This window comes from Mercenaria mercenaria, chromosome 8 (assembly GCF_021730395.1).
Source record: "Mercenaria mercenaria strain notata chromosome 8, MADL_Memer_1, whole genome shotgun sequence".
Classification (NCBI taxonomy): Eukaryota; Metazoa; Mollusca; class Bivalvia; order Venerida; family Veneridae; genus Mercenaria; species Mercenaria mercenaria.
Window position 1 is genome coordinate 65,276,520 of NC_069368.1, and position 25,814 is coordinate 65,302,333.

At 30.4% G+C, this 25,814-nt stretch overlaps 2 long non-coding RNA genes across 4 annotated transcripts in view; both read left to right on the forward strand.

The window, feature by feature from the left end:
* Positions 1-12,651, forward strand: part of LOC123539641 (uncharacterized) — a 30,195-nt gene extending 17,544 nt beyond the window's left edge. For all 3 annotated transcript variants that reach the window (XR_008372113.1, XR_008372115.1, XR_008372114.1), the window contains 4 exons: positions 7,082-7,118; positions 10,063-10,148; positions 10,611-10,678; positions 12,558-12,651. This is a non-coding gene — a long non-coding RNA (uncharacterized LOC123539641). The remainder of the gene's footprint in view (positions 1-7,081; positions 7,119-10,062; positions 10,149-10,610; positions 10,679-12,557) is intronic.
* A 9,022-nt stretch (positions 12,652-21,673) lies between these two features.
* On the forward strand, positions 21,674-25,581 carry LOC128559072 (uncharacterized). Its single transcript, XR_008372118.1, has 3 exons — positions 21,674-23,703; positions 24,298-24,466; positions 24,806-25,581. It is a non-coding gene; the product is annotated as an uncharacterized LOC128559072 (long non-coding RNA).
* Positions 25,582-25,814: the final 233 nt, after the last annotated feature.

The window sequence follows — 25,814 nt, forward strand, 5'->3', positions numbered from 1 at the left end:
ATTTTTAGGCCCTTAAAAATGAATTACGAATAAACGATTGTCTTTGATAATATCAAAACTACCAGTGATGACATGACCTGCATCTGATTAGCAATATTATGACTTTTTTACATTTGCTGAAGTAGGGGTATTTGTATGTTCATCTAGGTTTGAAACGGCTTTATTGTACGTGAAAATATTACATGTGTGTTATAGCTATAACAGACAATCGGAACTTCAGAGTGAATAAAATATATAGGCACAGAATCAATGCCACGTTTATCCCGAAATATACTAGGTGTATCGATGCCGTCATAAAGCATATCTTAAGACAATGTATGTCATGGCCAGATTGAGTGTCAATATGTGGACAGAGAATATGTTTTGTAAAACTTTGAATAAGAAATCATGATATAGAGTAAAAAAAGGTGTGTTTGAATAACGTTTGGTTTGCTACTTCATCTAGTCTTTTTTAAGAGACGAGAAGGCATTGAGTGTCTACAATAGTTTGAAAGAATTGACTCAAGGTCTGCAACAGACGTATTGACTTAGGATTTGCACTTAATATCATCATTGCGTCTTATTCCATGAGATATAGATTTTCGTTTTCTACTTTTTAAAATAGAAAATATCAATATCAGGGTTTTAACCTTCTTGATATATATATATTCATTTAAACTTAACCGTGCCCGCACGCTTAGCTCAGTAGGGAGAGCGTTGATCGCGGGATCGAGAGTTCGATCGGCGAGCGGGGCATATGTTCTCCGTGAGGATTCGATAGAAGACATTATGTCTGAAATCATTCATCCTTTTTTCTCTGATAATTCATGTGGGGAAGTTGGCAGTTACTTCCGGAGAACAGGTTTGTACTGGTACAGAATCCAGGAACGTTTATTAGGTTAACTGCCCGCCGACACATGACTGAAATATTGTTAAAAAAAGGCATTAAACCCAAAACAAACAAGCAAATTAAGACTTACGGAAACGCTGATCGTTAAGTTTTGATCTATTTGAATTCTGATAAATTTATAGCTTTGCTTTTAAAACGATAGGTGGAATTTATATTGTATACGATTCATTCTACTGGCTGTATTTATACTTGGTTAAAAGTATGGCCTGGGGCCGTATTCATAAAACATCTTAAGTATAAGTTTTGACTTAAGTTCAAGATTTTACTTAAGTTTGTGGTGATTTCAACTTAAGTCTAAGTAAAAACTTAAGTTCTAGGCATAAAACAGCTAAAACTTAAGATACGTAAGAAATGACTTAAGTCAGAAAATAAAATAGCGTGGTGAGTACAATTAAAGTGTTGTTTTCAGATAAAAGCACTTTAAACATAATTGTGCATGTTGTATCTGTCTGAAATTAATGTTGTTCTTTTTAATGTTTTCGTCCACAATAAAAAACAAGAATTGCTTATTAAGTTGTTTTATGAATAATAAATATACTTATGTAAAATAAATTTCTAACCTAAGTAATACTTAAGTAAATAATCAATTTCTTATACTTATACTTAAGATGCTTTATGAATACGGCCCCAGATCTACGAAAAAGTTGATATAAAAAGGTTGGGAACTTGTTTCGACTACGTATTTTTACGAATGTTCGCGGAAACGAATCGTCAAAGATCGCGCAGTTTGGCCCCATACTGAATACCATAATTTTGGACGTTTCATGTCGGTACATAAATCATGCGGATGCATTTCAGTCAATGTCAGAATTTAGTTTTACACTGAAGTGAAAGTACACCTGTGCGATAAATGATTGCAACAACCGCATGTCTTAGTATTGAATAATTATAGTTAATAAAACGATACTCTCTGCATTTATGTGCATAATTTGCATGTTCTATTTAATTCTTCTAAAATACAGAAAAGTTTAAAGGTGAGAGGCAACTTCGCATATTATTACAAAAGATGGCTGTAGAATTTATATAAGTAAGAGGAACATAAAATGGCATAGAAGAATGAACCTTTAATGGAGAAAGGCTGATAGAAGGTGCATGTCTTAAAAAGTACATGTTATTGTCTTAAAGCAGATGTACAGAAGATACAGAGTGTAACCAAAGAGTTGAAAGAAATAGTTTCGGAACTCTGTTGAATGTACCAATGTAATGATTTATTATTCTGTGAAATGTGGCGATCGGATAGAATGAGTCATTAAATTCAAATGAGTGAAATTGTTAAGCAAAAATTCAGCTCAAAATGGAAAAAAATAAGCACCTGATGTCCCTACATGTACCGTAGGATGGGGTACCTAAAATGGACCCAAATGCCAGCGAACACTGAATCTTCAAAACGGTATAAATCGCTGTTCATCTTTGACAGAGGCCGATATTGGAATGCGTAACTACGAAGGATGAAAATATAACAATATTGATTGAATGAAGCAGCAGCACACTAATTGTTGCAACTGAAGCTCCTTGGGATAAATAATTTCAACCATTTCAGCAGAACGATCCATTTTAGATCATCTATATAGCATGATGTGATATTTAAGGCATTTATGATAAATGGAGAAAAGGCTCAATAAAATTCTTTAGTACCATTAAAACAACCTTTCGACAAGTGCAGAATTTTGTATCATAGGGAAAACAATTTACTATCTAAAACATATCCAAAACATGACGTAAATATTGTTCAATAAAAACCTTCGTCAGATATCCCCGGAAAGCATCAAAATCAATGATAGAAGGTATTGTGTATAAAGGGTCTTTAAAGAGTAAAGAATATGCTTGTTTTTTATAATATCAAATTTATCAGTGATAACATGACCTGCATCTGAAACGTAAAATTTATGGTTATACATCGAAGTAAGTAGGGATATCTGTTTATACAGCTAGGTCTGATAGATCTTTATTATAAATATAACATGTTTGTTATTTCATTATTATTACAGATACACGACCCTTCATTGTCTCTGGGACACGCCTATTCCGAATTATACTTGGCACATCGATGAAGTCAATAACTTTATAATGAAACACATTTAAAGAAAGAGTATGTCCTTGTCAGATTTTAGACATTTTGAAACATTAAAAAGCTTAACAGAATGTATTTAATATTTCAAAATATACAGACACTAACTACATAGGCAGTAAAATATTCTTAGATTTAGTGGAATACGAATGGAGAGAAACTAAGGATTATCGTTATAAATAAAGTCTAAATATCATTCAAATAATGAAACAAAGGCAAAGGAGACACCAGAAAGGATTTTTGTCAAATGTTCAAACTATAGTAGGATACCTTAATACTTAATACATTGGAATAAAATGTTACAAAATTCTCATTATCAAACTGTAATCAAATGTCATTGATGAATAATAAACTGATGACAATTATATAATAATTATTTATATAATTTATATTAGCTCTATTGTGTCTCGAGTCCGCTTTCTGAAAAAAGTTCTGGCGTAATATCAGAAGTGACCTACACCAAGTATAAAAGTCCTAGTATCATTATATTTGGTATAGACTTTTGCTATAATATACAAAATGTAATGACCTGAATGTGTTAACCTATGATCTTAAACAGCAGTTTCTCAAATTGTACTAGTGTAATACTTTTTCGGAAATTTCGTCATGATTCTTAAATGAGATTTTAAACAACCTTTGAGCTAAATTGCAAAGTGTCTTAAGATACTCCCAGTGTTGTTCAGAGGGCATTTGGAATATCCCTGGAAATTTTTTTAATCAATTTTTCATATATTAATATCTATTTCGTTTTTAATGACCTAGTATAAAACAAATTATTCTTAAGTCTTTATTAGGATTTATACTTATATACATAGTATACTATATTATATTGGTACAATTCAAAACTTACTAAGAGTTTTTGACACATTTTGTATTGGTACAGTACAGTAAGTAGTTGTTTTGCAATATTTCATATGATATGTAGTATATTTTTACGATATTTCTAAAAATAATTGACATATATATCTCACATCTGGGTTTTCTACCGTTGGATATCGTTCACATTCTCAACAACCATGTGAAATTGTTTAACATATCTGTATATTTCAAAGAAGTTACAGTGTCTGGATGTGTGCATGAACGTCCATATTAGTATTTAACACACAATAATATACAGTTAAAGTTTCGTTCCAGATTGAATTTTATACAAAGTCCAATTTAATTTTAGCATGACATTTTTCAGATTTGTTTTCTCTTAGCTAGTAATTTAACTACGCCTGTTTCCACTTTCATCAAACAGACAGCAGTACTTAATGACGTCATTGTGTAACACGCGCAAATATTGCTTATTATCTTGCATAATTGTCATTTTGAGGCTTCAAAAACTTAAAAGAAAATCCTATGACAATCGCTATTTTTTTGTGATACTACAAAGTTGCAAAGGTATTTTCCTCTACAAGGTAAAAACGTGCAATAATGTGTGCCTCTGAAATAAGACAGACAAATGCCAGTCAGACAGAGCCAACTATAATTTGCAATAACATTAATCATATTGTTTCAAACTGATCACTTTTTGACTTATTTTTCGTTATAAGTGTAATAACGTAAATTAAACTTTAATTAAAATTTACTAAAGTCTTATAATATATGCATCAACAGATGCCCATTCTTCTTCTGTGCTGAGTTTGAAGTTCATTTTTTAATTTAGGTAAGATAATATATTTTCAATTATGGGTCCAGGTGAGTTAATTCTAATTTATGATAATTGCTCTGAATTTTCAATTCAAACAATGAACCAGTCATGCAGGATATTATTAAATAACTTAAGGTATCGTAACTAAATTGATCAGGATCGTAGAATATGTTGTGACTTTTAATTTCTTCCAGAGTATTTTCAAATGAAACAGAACTAAATAGTATCTATATTAAAACACCGTCACGGAAAAACCTGCTTGACAACTATGGAACTATACTACATGTATTCTGTTAGAATGTTTATGAACCTCTTTACAGAATATTTCTAGAATTTAAATGAGTGTTTACCCTATGCTACTATATTTCCAAACGAAATAGCTTATATAATCATCATGTATTTGATTACAATTTAAGAAAGAATAAAAGCATATATAATCACAAACGGTCGTTCCTGCCAAGAGTTTTCGTCCAGAAAACTGGCTTGATCTTTTCGATATTTTACGACTGCCTTACCCGTTCATCCTTTTCAGTGAGGTTTACAATTCCCTTTAAGAATATATTCTGAGATCATTACTGCAAATATGAATAAGATAAGGTACTGTTCAGTATCAGTGACGAATTATAGAAAAATATCCACTTACTTACGCAGTTTCGTAAATAGCAAAAGAAATGAAAATTTCTTTAATTGATCTGTGGAATTACATTACTGTCAACATAGCTTAAAACAAGATATTGGTTTGTTTGACAAAGGCAAAACGTGCATGCATAAAACATGATGGCATCAAAAAGTTGCTTCACCGATAGCAAACAGTGCTAGCATTAGGTAAAATATGAAACAGAGGGCCATCATAGCCCTAGATTGCTCGACGGGGTTTCACAGATTGCTTTTACAGCTTAAGTAAAGGTGAACGCAAATAAGATATATATGCAAAATTGTTTCAACTTAGTAATGAGTAATGACAATGCACACAAGTGACCATGATTTTTCTGGGAAACAGAATGATTTGAAGTAAGTTCACTGAACATTACTGTGAAATTATAACAAAGTTTTGCAAGCAGTCTTTTGGGAGATGATTATATTTTTTTCTTTCGGTTGCTATGACAATCTGAACTCTACATGGATGACCTAGATTTGAATGAATCTGACAGAGCAGCCACTCAAGAAACATTGATGTTATTGGCTTGCTGGTTGAGGGTATGAAATGTTCTTTAAACAAATTCAATGTTCGTATTTAAAGAAGAGACGACGGACTTTCAACGATTACAAAACCTGATCATGTTCTGATCAAAAATGAAGAGTGAATGTTTCGCATACAAATGAGGCATATTAAATGGTGGGAGACAGTTATGATTTGATAAATAATGCATTAAATTGTACTCACAAGAAACAACTTTCAAAAAATAAGGACACAGCCTAAGGCCACGGTGTATAATTACATTTGTAGCTCACAGTTACTTTATCTTAAGAAGAGAAAGAGAGTATAAACGAAATAAATTCCCGCTAAATTAGTTATTACATATAATGGCCGACTACCGGATTATGCATAAACATTTTTATATAAATAGGACAAACATAAGATAACAGTTTATATATATTCTAAGTACCGTTTGGAAAGTCGGAGAAACATGAACATAACTTTTTCTGACAAGTAAAGAAAGATGTCAGACAAAACTTTTCTCCGTAGATATTAAAAAAGAAACTTAGATTTATTTATTTTTTTTTTTTTGTAAGATTTCTTGGCATTTACCTAGAGCACTTTATTTTCAAAGGAAATAATTGTGGTCTGACTGTATCATTTTGAAAATCACACTACGGTACAGTTTACATATATCTGATAGCTGACACATAGGAGAATGTTTTGGTTTATATTCATCGTACAGATTTTTTGAAAATGAAGAGAAACATAGGGAATTCCGTAAACTTCTTCTTATATGCAAATGAGCTGAACATGTATTGAAATGACTAGATCAGAAGTGTATGCCTTTCCAGTAAGTTTTTCCCTATCTTTGACGATAGTTATTAAAAATTATAGATATCAACCTCTTTGCTGATATTAGTACCTAATATTTTCAGCCTGTGAATAGCTGTGGAAATTTGGGACTTCCATTTTGTGAAGTTATAAATAGATTTAAGCTATATTTAGACTAAAGTTTGTTTCAGTATAACAGCATCTAGGGAACCCTTACATATAGTCAAATATTCTTGAAATTGCAAGAAAATATAATGCATTTTTCAAGTGCTTGCTGTTTATTATGTTGTGCATACTTGATATAGGTCATTGTCAATGTCAAGTATCATCATACTGACATTTGAAGGTTTTTTTTTCTAAATCACCTCCCTTATAAATACATTTTTCTTCATTTATTTTATTAATAATTACTTCTCTTTTCTTTTTAGCAATAATTTCTCAGATTGCATTTAATTAACTCCCTTTATTTAACATGAAAAATTCTCTTGTGTAATGATTATTTGTATATTTTACTTTCAGTGTCTGATAATGTAGTTGCAGCCACGCTTTGGAAGTGGTATAATTTTATATATATGAAGTTTATGATGGCATTCATTATATCATTAAAGTGTACCATACCTTGATTTTCTGACAGTCATGTGTTATTACATTTGAACTGGGACTGTTTTATAATCCGGTTCATGATACTGTTTTATATATATACAGTAGACACGGTGATACATCGTTCAGCGGATATAGCTGGTCCGGTGAGTCAAAATAAACAAGAAGATCGGGGTATTAAAATTTTGAAGCCATATTTTATGCTTTTTTCATAAAGGTCGTTGACATTCAAACTTCTGTAAATAGCTAGGGTGTATAGACAATGCATGTGGAACATTTAAAGCACATTGCCATGGCCAAAAAAATCTAAATTAACTGTGTAAAGTTCGGATGCACACCGCTGATTTGTGCACACCTGCAAAGTTTCTTTCATTTAGAAACGTAACTGCATCAGTTATCAAAAATGTAAATCGTGCAATTTGTTCATTGTAATCTTAAATCAATCGATGCCTAATACTGGAGCTTTCCGTGTTCAACTTGCAAAGAAATTCATCATCAATCACATGCATGGACTGTACAGGGTATAGTTCCTCTCGCCTGTATACAGTTTTCATCTGTACGGAGTATAGATTAGAAGTACAAATCTGTAACGGATGCGAATTGTTGTTTGTCTATTAGGTGTCTTACTGAAAGTTGCATAAATGGTATCATATACTACATACCTAGATTTTCAGTTGTTTCTTTTATGTTTGCTTTAGGCTAAAACCTTCTTATAAATTTGATACATGGGGTTCTTCTAAGAAATTAAATGTTAAACAAGATCCATTGTTACTGTTTTCACAAAAAAATGGTTTACATAAACTTTTTTTTTCATTGGTTATGGTGTAACTTAAAATAAGATTAGATTTGGGCAAGAATTATTTAAGTTATCTTCTTTAAAAAAATCTCATTGCAGACAGATTCTCAAAGAGACGACTTCTAATCATAATTGCAGTGAAAAAGTGCACTGCTGTGATTCGTTACTAATATGTGATTTAGTTTTTAAGTTTTCCATTTTTACAGTTTATGAAATTAACTTTTGTTTTTTTTCTGGTGGAAAATATTCAGATGTATACTAAAACAAATAAGATGTATACTCAAAAGTGGGATAGAAGAGTGTTTGCAAATGTATTAATTTCCCTTGAAATAATATAGAGTGAATACAAATTAAAGAATGTGTTTTACCCAGTGACAAGTTTACTTGAAAACTCAGGTATTTGATAAGTTGACATGCTTGTCACAAGAGTTTCAGGATACTTTATTACATGATAGTAAAACATTTTAATTATAATTTAGTAACTTTTCTTATTGCCTATGTCATTGTGGGAGGTCTATGTTACAACGTAAAAGCCTTATTCATTACCGAAAGGTTATGTGTTTAAATATTTTCAGGGAATGAAGCTGTATTGCAATTTCTAAAATGTATGAGATAGATGAGAGTGATAGTTTGTATTTCACTAGTATGCCTTAGTCATTGTGCAAGATTTAAATAGAATAACTTGGATTCTTTCCAGCAAATGCAACATAAGAGCTGTTTATTCTATGTAGAAATTGATGAATTGGAATATTATTTTTCAAAATCAAGTTGTTTTTTAGAAATAATCAAATATACTAACTCAAGGGTCATAGCTCTCCTGCAAAAGCAAAACTTCAAGTGGGTATCTTCACAAGCTGATAAACATTCATGTGAAGAGCCATAATTCTGCTATACATGAATGGACAACAAGTGCACATATTTAAATGTTAACATGTCTACACACCGCGAATCAATGACAATTGTACATGCATAATTCAAAATCAATATTGATTTGATATCTAAAACAGTTTTATTTTCATATGATTTATTTTTCATAAAATGAATGCAGCAGAAAAGATATGAATGTAAGTACTTAAAAAAGTGTAGGTACTTTTATCAGAAAGACCCCTAAATATTTGCAGCATGCATCTTTTGACATATCATTGTATAATGTTTCACAATTTTATGCAGAGAAACAGACATAACTATTAAAGAAAAAAGAAGAATAAGCATATCAATAATACTTAAGAAATGAAATGAGATGAGGTTTCATAAAAATAATGTTGGATTATCTTTTTAAGCTTCATGTTTTGGCTCCACATTTGTACATCATAGTTAACGTTGTGAAAAGATAACTTTAAGTATTCATATTGAATAAAACCTTCGGTAAATCTCAATTTTTCTTCTATACACCGTACAGGATATTTCTCAAAACGGTCTATACCCTGTACTGCAAATGTCTATACCCCGTACACACGTGTCAAAATTCATTTGGGTAATACAAAAAGACGGCTATAGTCAGATATCCAGGATTTTTCGTATGAATATTAGATAGAAAATAAAAGAGAATTGCCGATTCAGAATTTCTATGAATCGGCTAATGCCCATCTACTTCACTAAAATATGCACAAAAATAATGGTTCCACAGTGAGCAAACGGAATATCTGTCTATTCATAAACTGCCTTGCGCACGTTACCAGCTATATGGATGTATTTTCGGGCATAGAATTCATTCCACTTTTGATAAAATTCGCCGTTTACATAATTTATATCTTGAAGGTGTTGTAATAATGTTAAATCTTACCAGTGGTAATGCAGATTTTCAAAACACGCCATTATTTACCGCTAAATAACTAGCTATATCCGCTGTACGATGTATCACCATGATAGATGCCGGTCTTTGTTTTCAGTGTTAATTTTAGCTTTATAAATTAGAACACTTCAGGTTCATGTTTAATAATGATTATAATTTTAAATATAAAATGAGTTATGATATATTTTATTAATTTTATCATATTTAGATTAATAAATGTAAAAAGTCTACATTAAATGTATGGGTCATCTTTTGTACAAAAAAATAAAGGGAAAAAAATGTTTGTATAATTTTCATTTTCGGTGTTGGTAGAGAGAGTTTGAGTATGTACAGTTGTTTGACCTGTCTTATCCTGTGGCAGTCCCAGAAGATGTTACCATTACGAATAAATGCAAGGGGTATTATGTTTTTGTATGTTAAACAAAGGTCTCAAAGCATTTATATGCTGTATGACTACATACTTGCTTCTGAAATAATTGTACAAGTCAGCTATAAGACTGACATTTCTGACAAGATGTGAACCTTCTGGACTTTATGTCAGCCAGGCATAAACATTTCTTTCCTGTAGCTCAATTTACAAAGTAAATATCTCCATTAAAGATAATGCTAATAGATATGTTTTAGTAATAAATGTGTGATAGCTTTTTAATGTAAAAACTTTAAAAACAGAATGAAAATGTACTTTGATAACAAACATTGAAATACAAATTTATCAGTATATTGTATCAGTCACTAAAAACATGAAGTACATTTGTATTTTTCTATTAAGAAAATGAAAACAATTATATTTAAATGCTTTGATACTGATTTTATGATGATTACCTAGAAAATATGTGAATCAATGTTTTACAATATTTCAGAACTTGAAGACAATGGTTAGTGCAGAAGAGAAATAAAAGCAATGATAAAAGTAACAGATATAAATAAGGTAAACTATTGTGATAAAAGACATGGCCAGTGCTGCACATCACAAAGGCAACATTTAAATTTAATTTTGCCACTTATGATGCTGTAAAGCTGATTTTGCAATATATATGAAATGATTAGGATTAATATTTTTACTGTGACCTTTTTTCACATGATTTTGTCAAGACTGACAATTTGTTCATTGGAATAAAATAGCTAAAGGCCGCATTGTATCACATAAAAAAATGTTTGCACAGTTGCCTAACATTAAACGTCAAATTGTAAACAAGGAAATTCTAAATTTGGAGAATCTTTTGTTGTTTTTCTTCATTTAGCTCAGTTGAAAGAGAGAGAGTTTGAAGCAATTTATACAGTACAACCCCTCCAGAGTAGCTCACTCTGAAGCAAAAACCTCTCTATAACAACATCATGAGACTTTCCCTCAGCTGAAAAATAACTATCAAATTTATCTCTCCAGAACAACAATCTCAACATAACTAAAAATATTTGTATATCCCACAGGGTGTTGCTCCACGAGAGGTTGCACTGTACTTATAATATCTATTGTTTTCAAATGCTTTAAGAAAAACAACACTTACAATAAGGGGAAAAGTAAATATCTATTACTCATAGGGTGAAGTTTTGGCAGTTCTCAAGTTCATTGCTTTTGCATGTTATATAAAAAAAAACTTTAGGTAGTTTATTATTATTACATCATATACTAATCAGAGGTTGTAGGTTGTTGTTTGAGCTTTTAGGTGAGATCATAGGTGAACATCATCAGATTTATCTGTTTATTGTTTTCACTATTTTACTAAATATGTACATTGAATTTTATAAAATACCGTATAGCGGGTTATTTCTGCGGTCAAAAAAATCTGCGTTTTGGTCCCAAAGATTGTGAAAGTAATTTCTGCGTATTTAATTTCTGCGTTTTCACATAACAGGAAGTGAAATTTCTGCGTTTTTGATACCAAGGAGGAGGTATTTCCCCGTATGATCGGACGTCGTGAGAATGAAAGCGTATGAAAACAATAAACTAAATTACCAGTAACTGCTGTTAAGTAGCTTTGCTTTTAATGAATGCATTGTAGGATATAATAACATGTGAATTGAAAATATATAAGTCCAACAACAATTGTACACACTAGAACTGCAAACTACGGTATATCTGCAGAACGGTTACACAAGTATAAAGGTTACTCAGGTATAGTTCGGAAGATATTCATAAGGGATTGATGAGAACAACTCAAGTGAAATTCACTCAGTTTATTACATTCACAAAAAAATCAGACAAACAAACAAAAAAAAGAAACGTTTTCTTAAGGATTAACAGTTAGGTGTTGACCATCACACCTAATTATATCATTATCGGTAATTGTTAGATGACGACGGTAATTTCAAATAATAAGACCATGCCATTGTGAACTTCGGATTACCGTGGGTAACATATCGTCAAACAACGTTGATGAAAACAATGCAGATTGTTTTGCGTTTTAAATTTTTGCTGGATGAATATTCTACTGGAAATATTTTTGCGATTTTACCTAGAGACCGCAGAAACGCAGAAATATTCCCCCCGTAGAAATAACCCGCTATACGGTATGCAATTTTTTCAAACAGTTCTATTATATAACTTGTCATTTAGTGAATCTAAGTATATGTAAAATTTAAATAAAGCAACAAGCCAAGTAGCAACACAATCTTGCTGCTTAAGACATATGATTCCTTAGACAAGTTGAAATTAGACAAAATGTTAATTTGTAGAGTTACCTGACTTGCTGCTTGATGATATATTTCTAAGAGTATCTGCAAATGTCAAAAATGATGTTATAATTGTTTTACAAACTGCTATGTTTTATTCTCTTTATGTAATAAAGTTTTACTTTTTGTATTTCAAGAAGTGCTACAAGTGTGTTGTCATGTGAAGCTTTACTATGGTGCCCCTAAAGTGACATGTTACACACTTTTTTTCCACTTAGGTAATCTGAGACTATTTTTATTTCGTTTAAACGAAATCATTTCCTTTTAACGAAATAAGTTTAAACGAAATGATTTCGTTTGAACGAAATAACTATTTCGTTTAAACGAAATACTTATTTCGTTAAAACAAAATGATTTCGTTTGAACGAAAACGAAACAGTTATTTTGTAAAAACGAAATGATTTCGTTTAAACCAAATAATTATTTCGTTAAAACGAAATGATTTCGTTGGAACGAAATAGTTATTTCGTAAAAACGAAATGAATTCGTTTAAACGAAATAGTTATTTCGTAAAAACGAAATCATTTCGTTTAAACCAAATAATTATTTCGTTTAAACGAAATAACATATTATTATTACAATAACTATTTCGTTTAAACGAAATCATTTCGTTTTTACGAAATAACTATTTCGTTCAAACGAAATCATTTCGTTTAAACGAAATAATTATTTCATTTAAAAGAAATCATTTCGATTTTACGAAATAACTATTTCGTTTAAACGAAATCATTTCGTTTAAACGAAATCATTTCGTTTTAACGAAATAACTATTTCGTTAAAACGAAATCATTTTTCGTTTAAACGAAATCATTTCGTTTAAACGAAAATTTCGTTTAAACGAAATAAATGTTATTTCGTTCAAACGGAATAGTTATTTCGTTCAAACGAAATGATTTCGTTTAAACTTATTTCGTTAAAACGAATTAAAAAAATTCTCACATTACCTAAGTGGAAAAAAAGTGTGTAATAGTTAATTAAATAGTTATTTCGCTCAAACGAAATGATTTCGTTTAAACTTATTTCGTTAAAACGAAATGATTTCGTTTAAACGAAATGATTATTTCGTTTAAACGAAATCATTTCGTTTTCTCGAAATAACTATTCGTTTAAACGAAATGATTTCGTCAAACGAAATGATTTCGTTTAAACTTATTTCGTTAAAACGAAATGATTTCTTTTAAACGAAATAGTTATTTCGTTTTAACGAAATGATTTCGTTTTAACGAAATAGTTATAATCATTTCGTTTAAACGAGATAAAAAATGTCTCACATTACTTAAGTGGAAAAAAAGTGTGTAACATGTCACTTTAGGGGCTACGTACTTTACCCCAACTGTGCTGCATGATGTATATGCATGTATGAAACAGCCATGCACCAGCTGTAAACTGAGATGGACCCACACATGAAATATGTTGACTTTACTATGTATTATCATCTGTACAGAATGTGGTTATGACAAGACCGTATACATATATTGTTAAATCATTTTTTAATTCCATTATAGCCTGTATTATTTAAGAAGCAATTATTGATTTAACAATTGCATTCATAGAAATGTTAAAATGTGATCAATCTACTTTAAAGAATAAACTTTAATTGGACTTTTGAAGTTTCATATTATTTGTGGTGGAGATTGACCCAGTCATTCAGCAAATTATACTGTCTGTGAGTCATTTCTTGTATATAATAGTTTTCTTAATAATGCATAAAATATCAAAATAATGGTTAGATGGACTCATTAATCACTTGTAGATTAATGTTAAAGCAGTTCAACATTTTACCATAACTTAATAATTATTCTATTCAGCCAGATTTGTCACATATTGTCATACAAACATTTCTTTAAGGTATTAGACCACTAATAGTAATGTTTGAAAAATGGCATTTGCTTGGTATATTCTTACAGTTGACCGTGCCTCGCACTGTGTTGCAAATTTTTAGAAACTTTTACCGTGCAGTTTTTTTATAAATTTTGTGTAATTGATGGTATTTCCTCAAGCTAAAGTAGAGACAAATTTCAAAGTGATGGTCTTTATCCAAAACGTTTGCAGAGAATTCATTATACCATTATTTTTTATAAAAGAAAAATCAAACTACTGGTAAACAATTATAAAACTTAAAATAAAATTGTCAATATCATTTTTTCTAGGGTGCCTCAAGTAAACGGATTTAATGAGACAGAATTGTAACTCCATTATTGAAAAATTAAGGTCGAATTATGCGAGTCTGTTTTGAATTTTGCTCACTTCATTCAAAAATAACCTTGGGGCAGAAGTAAAACCTACCTACATTTCTTCCACAATATGTAATCTAAAGAATGAAGGCAAAATGGAGAACTTTTATCGCATGTAACTCAGTATTTTTAAAGATGTCTAACTCTACCCCTTCTGTTTCAGAGTTAAATTCACTTTGAACAGCAAGAAATCGCTTATTAAATTACATTTTTCTACTTTTGTACAATAAATCAATAATAAGTCTTGAAAAAAGTAAAAACTTACTAGAAAAAAGGAAAATAAGGTCCCAGTGGGGCTTGAACCTACGCCCCCCTGAAAATTGCAGCCAGAGTAGGTTTATGGTATGAACTGAATACTCTTCAATAAGGAGGTACTCTATAATGGGCCTAATACCTTAATACAGTCTAATCTAATCTAGAAATGATGTTTCACAATTTTTCTTTTCTATTTTTTATGTTGTTTTGATGTCTCAACATATAATCACTAGCATCAACAAAACTTAAGTATTTTACAATTTGGTTGGTATAAATGGCTGTTTTGTATATATGTTCTACTTATTTCCATCCAGAGGAATAAAGAAATATACATTTTAAAATATCTCATCATTCCAGATAAGTACACTACATAATCAAAATAAAAGAAATAAGAAAAAATATGTTGGTTGAATTTTATTTAAAACAATTTGATATACAGTCTTTGTAGTATTTACTTCTTTAGATATGTTGGACTAAAATGGGAATAACAACATACTTTAAATTTTTGTAGTCATAAGTTAATATGGGAATTATTAACTTAAACTAGATTTTATCTCACTTTTTTCAACATTGTCATTGGCAAGATGGCTCAACATAATTTTTTTGTGTATACCTTGCATTCATGTGTGATAAATGTTTTATAGTATTCTTTAATATGATATATGCTTTCAATCCTACCATGGATTAGAAAACATATATATTTATTTGTCTGAAAATTAAGGTAAAAATAATGACTGATTAAATTGCAATGTTAAAAAGCTTATATGAGATAAAGGGAGGTAATTTCATAAAACAAATATGTATAATGTTAATAATAGATATAATGAAGGGAGGTAATAAAATATTGTGAAGTTAATAGTCTTCATTTCCTTTATTAACTACAAGTATGACCTAGCATGTGTACCTGTCCTGAAGGAAAATAAAAAAGGTTGTTTGATGTCCTTGTACTGTTAAATAGTTCGTGGATTTGTTTACATTCCATGTCTGAATAAAATGAAGAAACAGACTTTAATAGGGGAATCCCGGGAAAATACCTAAGTTTATTTTTATATTAGCAAATTTGATGAGATAGTAATTCAGGAGTTGTCTATCCTATTTCCAAAAATGGTATGGGGGACTAAATTTTTTGCAGTAAATATCTCTTTAAAAAAATAACACACAACATTTTAATATTGTGTTTATATTATCTGATGCACTTAGCAATATATATTTGGAGTCTAAATGCTAAATAATCCGGTTTTAATTTTCTGGTTACAGTGTCTAAAATTTGGAATAAAAACAATTTCGAAAATAGTTTTGTTCCTAAATAAATCACTCAAACCTTCGGATTGTACATCCTTTTCCAAAGATGTAATAAAATGATATTTATAATGAGAAAATGAAAAGATATTATTTTTCTCCTAATGAGGACTTTTAAATAACGAAGTTAGCATGACTTCTGGTTTCAAGGCTAAACTTAGACATGTCTCTGAACTTAAATGGATTAAATTTCTACAAACAACCTTTCCGTTAGCTTTAAATGATTGCAGAATAGAAGCCCTGTGTTCCACAGATGTAAGACGGCATCTTATCATGTCAGTGATGAACATGTATGATAATAGAAACAGAGTGCGATGTTTTTGTATCGAATGACGCTATGTCTAATTAATTATGTAAATGTATTATTTGTTACTTTGTTTATTATACTTAACCTAATGGTCTTTGGGCCAGTTTCTGTAAGCTCTCTAGTTTTTAGTTTTTCGATTTCATAACCCAGAAATTTGGCAAAGCTTCATCTTCTGAAGCCTTTAATGCACTTACTCTGGAATCGTTTAAGAACGAATGTCGCTTTCTAACTCAATTTAATAAACATTGTGTATGCAAATTATGGAACCCTTCCTCTTTGAAACTATCATTGGCTTCTAATAAATTTTTACTCAAATGTTTCAATATTGACTGTCAGATTTTAGACATTTCCTTATGTAACAGTTCTAAGTCAATTAAAAGCTTGCTGTTACACTCATTCCCGCCTTTTGACGTTTTATACAAAATGTAGGGACTAAGATAACTAGCTTACCCTAGCTACATTTCCACCGGTTTTGATAAGTTGTATAGTTAGTAAAATAACTTTATTTTCTGATAAGATATTATCAACCAATTGTGTTAACAATTTTAATTAATTTAATTTTAATTTGATATATTTTAATGGAAATATGATATTTTGCAAACATATCAGGCTATAGACAAGGAACGTATAAATGTTATACTTTTAAATCACATGATGTTTCTCAATAAATCGAGCCAATTAATGTTCCACTCAAAATATGTTTTGGTATCCAATAGATTCCTTTTATTGTAATGTTGATAATTGTGACTTTTAGTGGACAACGGAATGTTAAAATGTGACATACGTAACTGTCGCCACTAATATATGCCAACTTGGAGAACTAGCAACATTGAAAAAAACACCAACAATTGCATCAGTACGCTTTTAATTTGAATAAAGCATGTTTAATGAACATGCAAGCATGACCGTTATAATTTTGTTGGATTTCATCTTGTTACTATTCCATAGTATCACGTGTCGACAAACTGCCTCTTGCAGCATCACTGTAAAGATATCACCAATTAGAAATTGTTCTTTAGCAATTTTTCATTGGGGTGTGCTTTTAACAGAATCTATATACTAATAATAACCTGTAGATTTGGTACAGTATTTCCGCAGTCTAAATATATTCGAGTTTTATAAAAAAAGACAAAAGATGGCGGTTTTTCTAAGAATCAAAAGTACGTTACCTTGGTTTTAAAGGTCACCCAAAAAAATTCAATTCCATATCTCGTATATTATTCTGCCTGACTAATGCACATATCATGCTAAATGGCATTGCAAAGAACCTATTCGGCTATTTTACACAGCATCACAAAATGAAACACGCGTTATAAGAAAAAAGTTAACAAGATAATATAGAACGTTTAGGAACATTAAACCAAGGATAGTGTATGGGTTTTGTTGCACTGTGGCGACTTACATTTTCAATGCGTTTGTGTTTTGGATGATAAGATTGTATTCTTTTCTGATATTATCGGTATATATCAATTATATGTTCAGTTGCTAACGTAATTCCAGAAGTAAATAAACACTGCGAATTGTATTCTTATAGCCCTTAATACATATCAAAGTACAACATGGGTATTAACTAATGTCACGTTTGGAAGAAAAGGCGTTTCTTCAAATATACCATTTTCTTTGACTATAATAATTTTAGATATTACTCATACTGTGGAACGAAATCACTGATCATGTCTCATTTCCTTACCGAAAAACATATATGAGAGTCTTTATTTATACTGTGGTTATGTTATCATTGTCGTCACTTTCAAGTTCTTACTTATATGTCAAATTTCGTCTTTAAAAGATGTTAGTTAGTACAAAAAAATCATTCAAAGAAGTGAAATAAAAGTTTGTATCATGTTACAATGGACTGTGTTTTAAACATTAAGTAAGTTAATTTCGGTAACGTATGTTTCAGAACTACACAAACAAAAAAAAATAACATCATTGTAACAAATAATATCAATGTACATGAACATGCAATACACATGAATAAAGATTTGATTGTACGCATGATAAGTCGCCAGGAGAAGAACATACAAATAAATGAAAAATGTTATCTTCCCGAACTCATAAACATATACAGATACGATACGAAACATACTTCTTGATTTCAGGAAATGCTCAGTTTATAGTTATTAAAACGCATAATGCATAACAATAGATGTATTTTTAATAGTTTGACACTATTTCATAGACCTGCACTTTGAAATACTTTGTAACAGTTAATAGGAGGGATTAGGCGTTGTGATATATTTGAACTTCATTTCAAACAAAATGGCTAAAATCTTCCAGTACCACCGAAATGTACATAAAATGTATATGTAGCATAAATTATGAGCAGTTTGGATCTAAATATGCTAATTCTATTTGAGTAATAAGATAAGGATTTGTGGCTTATATAAAGGTCGAAACAACTGAATTGTGACAAAAATTAAATTTTCATTGAAACATAAACTAAATAAGTCCTTTTAATTTTCAAAAAAACCTGTTTGTACCATAATCTTTTCCATGGACTATTAAGCAAAAGTGACAGTTTTATCATAGCTTCGATTCTTTATATATGTAACACGTAAAAGGCAGCCATTCTGATACAGAAAGCATTCATTACATTCGAAACCCTCAGAATGAAAATTACGAATAATGAATTTAATTTTAACAGAAATAAAAGCCGCATTGCAATCATTATATTAACGCCTTTTACTATGAAAATGACTCGATCTTGATTAAAAAAAATAGCCCATATTGTTGACATGGTTTTCAATGGAAATTATTTAACAACAAAAAATAAACAGACATCAACATCGACAAAAGCATCATCGTCCTTTAATAAACCAAAAAATATAAAAAAAATATTATTTCTAAATCACTGCAACGAATCTGACCTTGAAGTTGTCCATTGACATTGTAGTAAATACATACTTATTAGACAGTGACAGAAAGTCATGAATGATACATTTCTTTATGCGAACGGTGATACGCATAATGCTAATAACTACATTTTAGTAAATTTTCCAAAATTACTGCGTTAATTAGTTCTTGATTTTGAAAGCATGCATATAAATTTATTTTATACATATACAGGAATTGCAAAAGTCGTTGTCATTTAACCGATGTTGAAAGACAGGTATAATTTAATGAATTATATATTTTATAATGGATTCCTAAGATTTGAAAAAAAGTCTTTTATTTCACTTATTAAAAGTATAATGCAAATATTCTTGAATATGCGAACGAGTATATATATGTTAGTTTTGTTTAAAAAGTTTTAATACGTGTCAGTTATGTGTATACTATATTCAATTGTAAAGTAAATTTGATTGGTACATGTTTATTTTTGCGCTTAAATTGTCACACTTGCTTAAGATATGCAATCCTTATATAATGTTCATTTCTGCTCATATCATTCAATTGAAGGTATGTGTATGGTAATTGTTTCCCTCACCGCTAGACTTCACAATCAAACCATGATGTAAATTCTTGCGCCAAACACAATATTTTTCATAGATATATTGCAATCAAAAATGTATGATTTTAATGTACTTTTATAATGTATAATTTTCTTGCAATGAAGCTATGAAAATGAGTGCAAAATGTAAGTTAGTAAATACTATACTTACTACAATTTAATTGCAGTGAGACATCACTACCTTAAATTTAATAAAATTGGATTTTTAATCTGTAGAAATACATTACATTAAGGACCTTAACAGAGAGAAACATGTGTAGTCATTCTGTGCTTCTAACCCGGGAACCATGGCTTTCAAAATGGGGCTCTTTTGACTGAGCTAACTGCATGTACTATAGCATCCTCTGAAAAACATAGTCGAAGAAACGCGTTTTCGGATATTTTGATAAACAATTATCATTTATAATTATTCATTAAATGTAATTAGTGAACCTTATATGGGGCTATGTGATACTTAAAACATACACTTTGTCACATGAATGAAATTCTAAACTATAGAATGTTTAACCCAAATAAAATATTAATGTATGTAAAAGTTGAAAAGAAATCAGTGAGCAAACAATTTTTCAAAATTGCACACATTTTTGTTTAAATTATTACAACTTATTCTTCTTTTTCAATGTTTGTTTTGAAGCTGTGTCACACCACATGAAAATTTAACAGTCAATTATATCGGAATGATGTAGTCACACAAACAATTATACCGAACAAACTGTGGTATATGTTTTGAACCTTTGAGTAGTATTATCAACACTCTAATGATGAAAAATACAAAAGACAGTAGCACGTTATTCTCTATGTATCGATTATAAGATCCAATTTCGTCTGGCATATCTTCAAATACAACAAATCATAATGGTAACATATTTTAAAACAGTGTCACGGAAAGAAAACTAAGCAAACACTTGGCATGAATGAAACTATACTGTTTGGAATATTTAAGAACTTGAAAGTAGAATATTCTTTGACATCTTTCTAAAAACCATTCATTAATTCAATGTAACTGAAATGGTAACGTATATATAAAGTATCTAATATGCAAACACATCCTTCAAATATATCTTTTCACTATATTGACGTATGATATAGCTCATATTATTATTGGCTGGTTAATTAATCACAGTGTATTTCTAATGTAATTCAGTTTAGAATTCGCCAAGTTTAAATTTTGTCTGCAATAAATTTTTTGGCCAAATGATTTATATTTTAGCAACAGCTTTCATGAGAAACTACGATACCAATACGTTTCTGTCATCAACTGAGAAACTATTTTATTAAGTTATGTAGGAGTTTGTCTAAAGTGTTATTCAAGTCATCGAAAATTGTTATAAAACGTAGGCATTTTAGCTGTTATATAAATCTCTAAGCTTTTATATTTTTAACAATTGCTATCGTTCTTTGATGAATTAAAAAAAATATATTTATCTTGAGTAATGTACCTTTAAAGATCAAAAACGAATAAAGAACGCTAAATTTAGATTTTGTCTGCAATAATAGTTTGTCTAATCATTAAGTAATCATTTAGAAAGAAGTATTCAGATGAGTTTTTTTTTTTTTACTAGAACAGTTTACCAGAAAACCATAGTATATAATATGAATACCATATGAATTTATAGCAGATTAAAGTAAACGTAGAACCATCGAGTTCACTAGTGTACTCTTTGTAGCTCCCTCGATTGCAAAATGCTCAATTGGGAGTTTTTGTCGCCTTTATTCTTCCTTCATGTTCCGGACATGAACTTTTTATTACAAATATATGAACTTTAACATTTGAAGCCTCATTTCTGGAAAAAAATATATATTTTGCCCCTTTTTTTTTGGTAAAATGATACTATATTTTCATTTGATATTTTGATGTTATATATACGAGTTTTTCATTTTAATGCATATGTGTGTCATAATAGCTCTCTGTTAAGGACAAAGGAATAATACAAAATCAGTGAACACTGCTTGAAAGATTTTCCACTCGAACACGAAAATAAGTTTCTGTATTATATACAGGTTAGATAACATTTTTTTTAGGTACTGAATTTCTTGATACGTATAAAATTCCTGGCCATGCAAAAACCACATATATAGAAGTGTGCTCTAGGAAAGCAGTAAGTTATTGGTCATATAAACGCTTTAACTCTATTCCTATATAAAGTAATTTCATTTGAATCTTAACTGTAAACGACTTTTAAAGTTGCGCGCAGTTAATGCGCGCAGCTTTCTTACACATGTTTAACTAGCAAAGTTTTACCGTTAAAATACGACTGCTTGTTACATGATTGATAACAGCCTACTAGAGAAAGAATATTTAGACATCAGACATGTTAAAAAATAGTAGTATTACGCATGAGGCAAAATATTTCGTTCGAAATTAGTTGTTTCCCCTTCCCTATGTTTCTGGTTTCGAATTTTATCAGGGAGGCATGTGAAGTTTACTTTAATTTGTTGAGCTACCTTTTTTACAACCAAGGCGGGATCTAAGACATGTAATACAGATTACTGATTTGGTAATTACTGTTTATAAACAGTTGTTAATGTAATATATTTGAAACTTTCACTGAAATAAGTCAAGTCTGTTTTTACCCGGAAGTGAATCCAAAACATACTAAGGGAAATTTATGAAATTTATCTTGTGAACACAGTTGATTTCATTATGCCTGTGTATTTAATATAAAATGGCCATTTGGGTTACCACAAAGATTATTGAAGGCAGGCAGTTTCTTACTCCAGGTGACCAGGATTCATCAAATTATTTCATTGTCCATGGTAGATATTTAGTATGGAAAAATACAATATACATGCAGCTGTGATAATCAATAAATTTGATGCCACCTTGTAGAAGCCTGCCTATGTCACATCATTTTTTGAAAAGTCCCCTCTTACAGTAGTAGCCACGGTATTTTAAATGGAAATATGTAGACGTCCTGTAACCTGACGCCTACCCTTCGTTCTAGCCGTCCGGTAACAAGACGCCTAGCCTCTCCGTGAAAGTTTTTCTAGCTGTACGGCGATCTTTTTATTTATGAATACTGTAATTAATAAATTTAATGTATCATAATTTGTTTGGCCAAGATAGAATATTCACCTGTAAGGCTTAATGAAGACAATATTTAAAATAAATTGATTACCGGACGCCTAGAAAACCAAATTGATTACTGGAATCCTAGAAAATCCCTATAGGATAGGCGTCCGGTTACCGGTGGGCTAGAACGCTGGCTAGGTGTATGGTAACCGGACGTCTAGCCACTTCCATTTATAAAATGGTAACTGCTTTTGCTGTGGGTCTCATTAGTAATGTCATTTCTGTCTGGTGACTATTCTCTTGCCAGTATTGTTGATTCAGAATGTTTTGCAACTGGATGATTGTACATGAGTAGTGGGAAATAATGATATTTTATAAAAATCTTTTCATTTTTGCAATATTTTAGCCTTGCTGTGTGTAAAACAATTTATGATTCTTTAATTTTAAAAAATAGATTCTTAGTATAATAACTTTCAAAGTAGTTTGGTAAGTTAATCAAATCTTTCACAATCACATTATTAATCTAGTATTCAGTTTTTGATTTTTAGTGATGTTTACAGTACATGTAACGTATCTTCTTTCAGATAATATTCCTTGTTCCTTTGATGGTTCATTCCACTGCAGCTGGTTGATATACCCTACTACAGCCAGGAAATTGGTCCTGTTTACTTTAAGATCTCAAGAAAATGTAACATATTTTAGATGTGCTGTGAGGGATCAGGTAAGAAACATACAGCTAATTGTTCCTATTATAATATTAATGCAATATATTATTTATTTATACCTCTGTCTAGGGTTTGTTGGAGACAATACAAAATAAGTGTACTTCTACACTAATGATTTGTACAATGTATGTACATGTATTATAAATGACTATTGAATGACTTAAATTGAATTTGATTTCAACAAGCCGGTTTTGAGGAAGATCAATTAGTGAAAAGTCTTCATTACATTGGCTATTAGCCTGAGAAAAGCCTGTGGCACTCAATGATTACATGGATAATTTGAATACTTAACACTACATGTACATGTGTAAAAGTATATGTTGATGATATCTCATTAAATTATAAATAGTTCTAAAGAATAGGAATTTTGATTAATTATTTGAAGTAAATCAATTAATTGTAATTTCGTTTAACTGAAATTGATTATTTTCAAAATTAATTAACCCATCCTTGACTTAGAAGTTGTGACGTGACTGATATTTTTACCAATTTCACTGCACCAAGAACATGGTATAGAATGAAGACTGTAAAGCTTCCTGAGACTCATGAAGATAACAGATACTTTTACCAAAGACTTAATCTTTTTTTAGGGAGGCAAGTGTGTTTGATCTTGTTTATGAAAGCGACTCACTTTGTAAAAGGACAGACAACTTTTGAGCATGGTACATCACTACCTGTATTAGTATTCCATTTTGACAATGCTGCTGGCCAGAATAGAAATAACATCTTGCTGTGGTATGGTGTGGAGAGTTTCACTGGGTAGCTGTTAAAACAATGAATACTTTTTACCCTTAGACTGCATGAGGCAGATATGTCTGCATTTGCAATTAGTGCAGATCAAGATCAACCTGCACATTTGTGCAGTCTGGTCATGATCTGCACTGTTTGATATTCAGTAAGTAAATTTTCTATGAGAACCCCCTATAAGCAATAAATGATACTGTCTCTATTGAAAGATGGAGTAGTCCATTTTACAAATTTAGCAGGTTAAGGGTTAACATAATAAAGCAAAAATGTGTTTTATTAAATTTACAGGAAAAAACAAGCGACTCCCAGGTTAATTATTTAAATTGAAATGTTTTACTTATTTGTTACAAGGTATCACAGACCAATTGAATATTCAACAATGATCGCGGGCCATGCAGAGTTTGAATCTGACTGGCACTTTTGAATTTAGAGAAATCTATGGAAGAGGGTGAATACTGAGACCTTTAATACATGATATTGCAGACACAGTGTATCAGTCATTAAAGAAAGATCATAACATTTCACAGTTGGTCAACAGTGATTTAAATCCTGTCACATTCTACCGGTGGAGAAATATCTCATCACAATATTTTAAACTTTTGAAGAACATAACCAAGTATTACCACTTTATCATGTCTGCAGAAACACCTGGAATTGTTACTGGTAAAATTGACAGTCCAGTTAAGACAGTTGACTTACTAAAATCTACTCCCCCTAACGCAATGCCAAACGAATATTATTGACATGGAATGACACGACATTTGTACCTGTACACATCAGAGAATACTGTTTGTCTGAAAAACCAAAGGATTCATTTTGTCCCAAACCACTTGTTCTGAAAATTGAAATTGTGATTGACGAGGATATTTCTGAGAAATGGAAAAAGTGAAGTGAATGTTAAAGATAGAAATTGTTGTTGAATTGAAACGTTTTAATACACAACACTTTAGCCTGTTTTGCTGTTCATATAGGTGTGTTTACCTGTTAAGGTTAAACATCAAGTAAAGATTGTAGTTTCAGTTACCTCCATAAAAATATTGGCTGGAAAGAAATATTTACTTTTCACCAGAGCTTGTAGCAGTGCAACCTTCATCAGTTAAGCTATTGTGTTAATTATTAAAGTATTTTCAGAGAAAAAAAATAGTATGCATGTTGTCAAGGGCACATATTTCAAATTATATTCCATTGAAATTATGGATTTGTATTTCAATAAGGGACTACAGTATATAATGTAATGGTAAAAGAATGTTCACTTTCTTCAGTACTGTCAGTTATAACTATCCAGTGAAGAGACAGCTTATGATGAAGAAATGACTGAAATATTCAATCTTGCGATGACTACTTTTGTTACAAAACATGA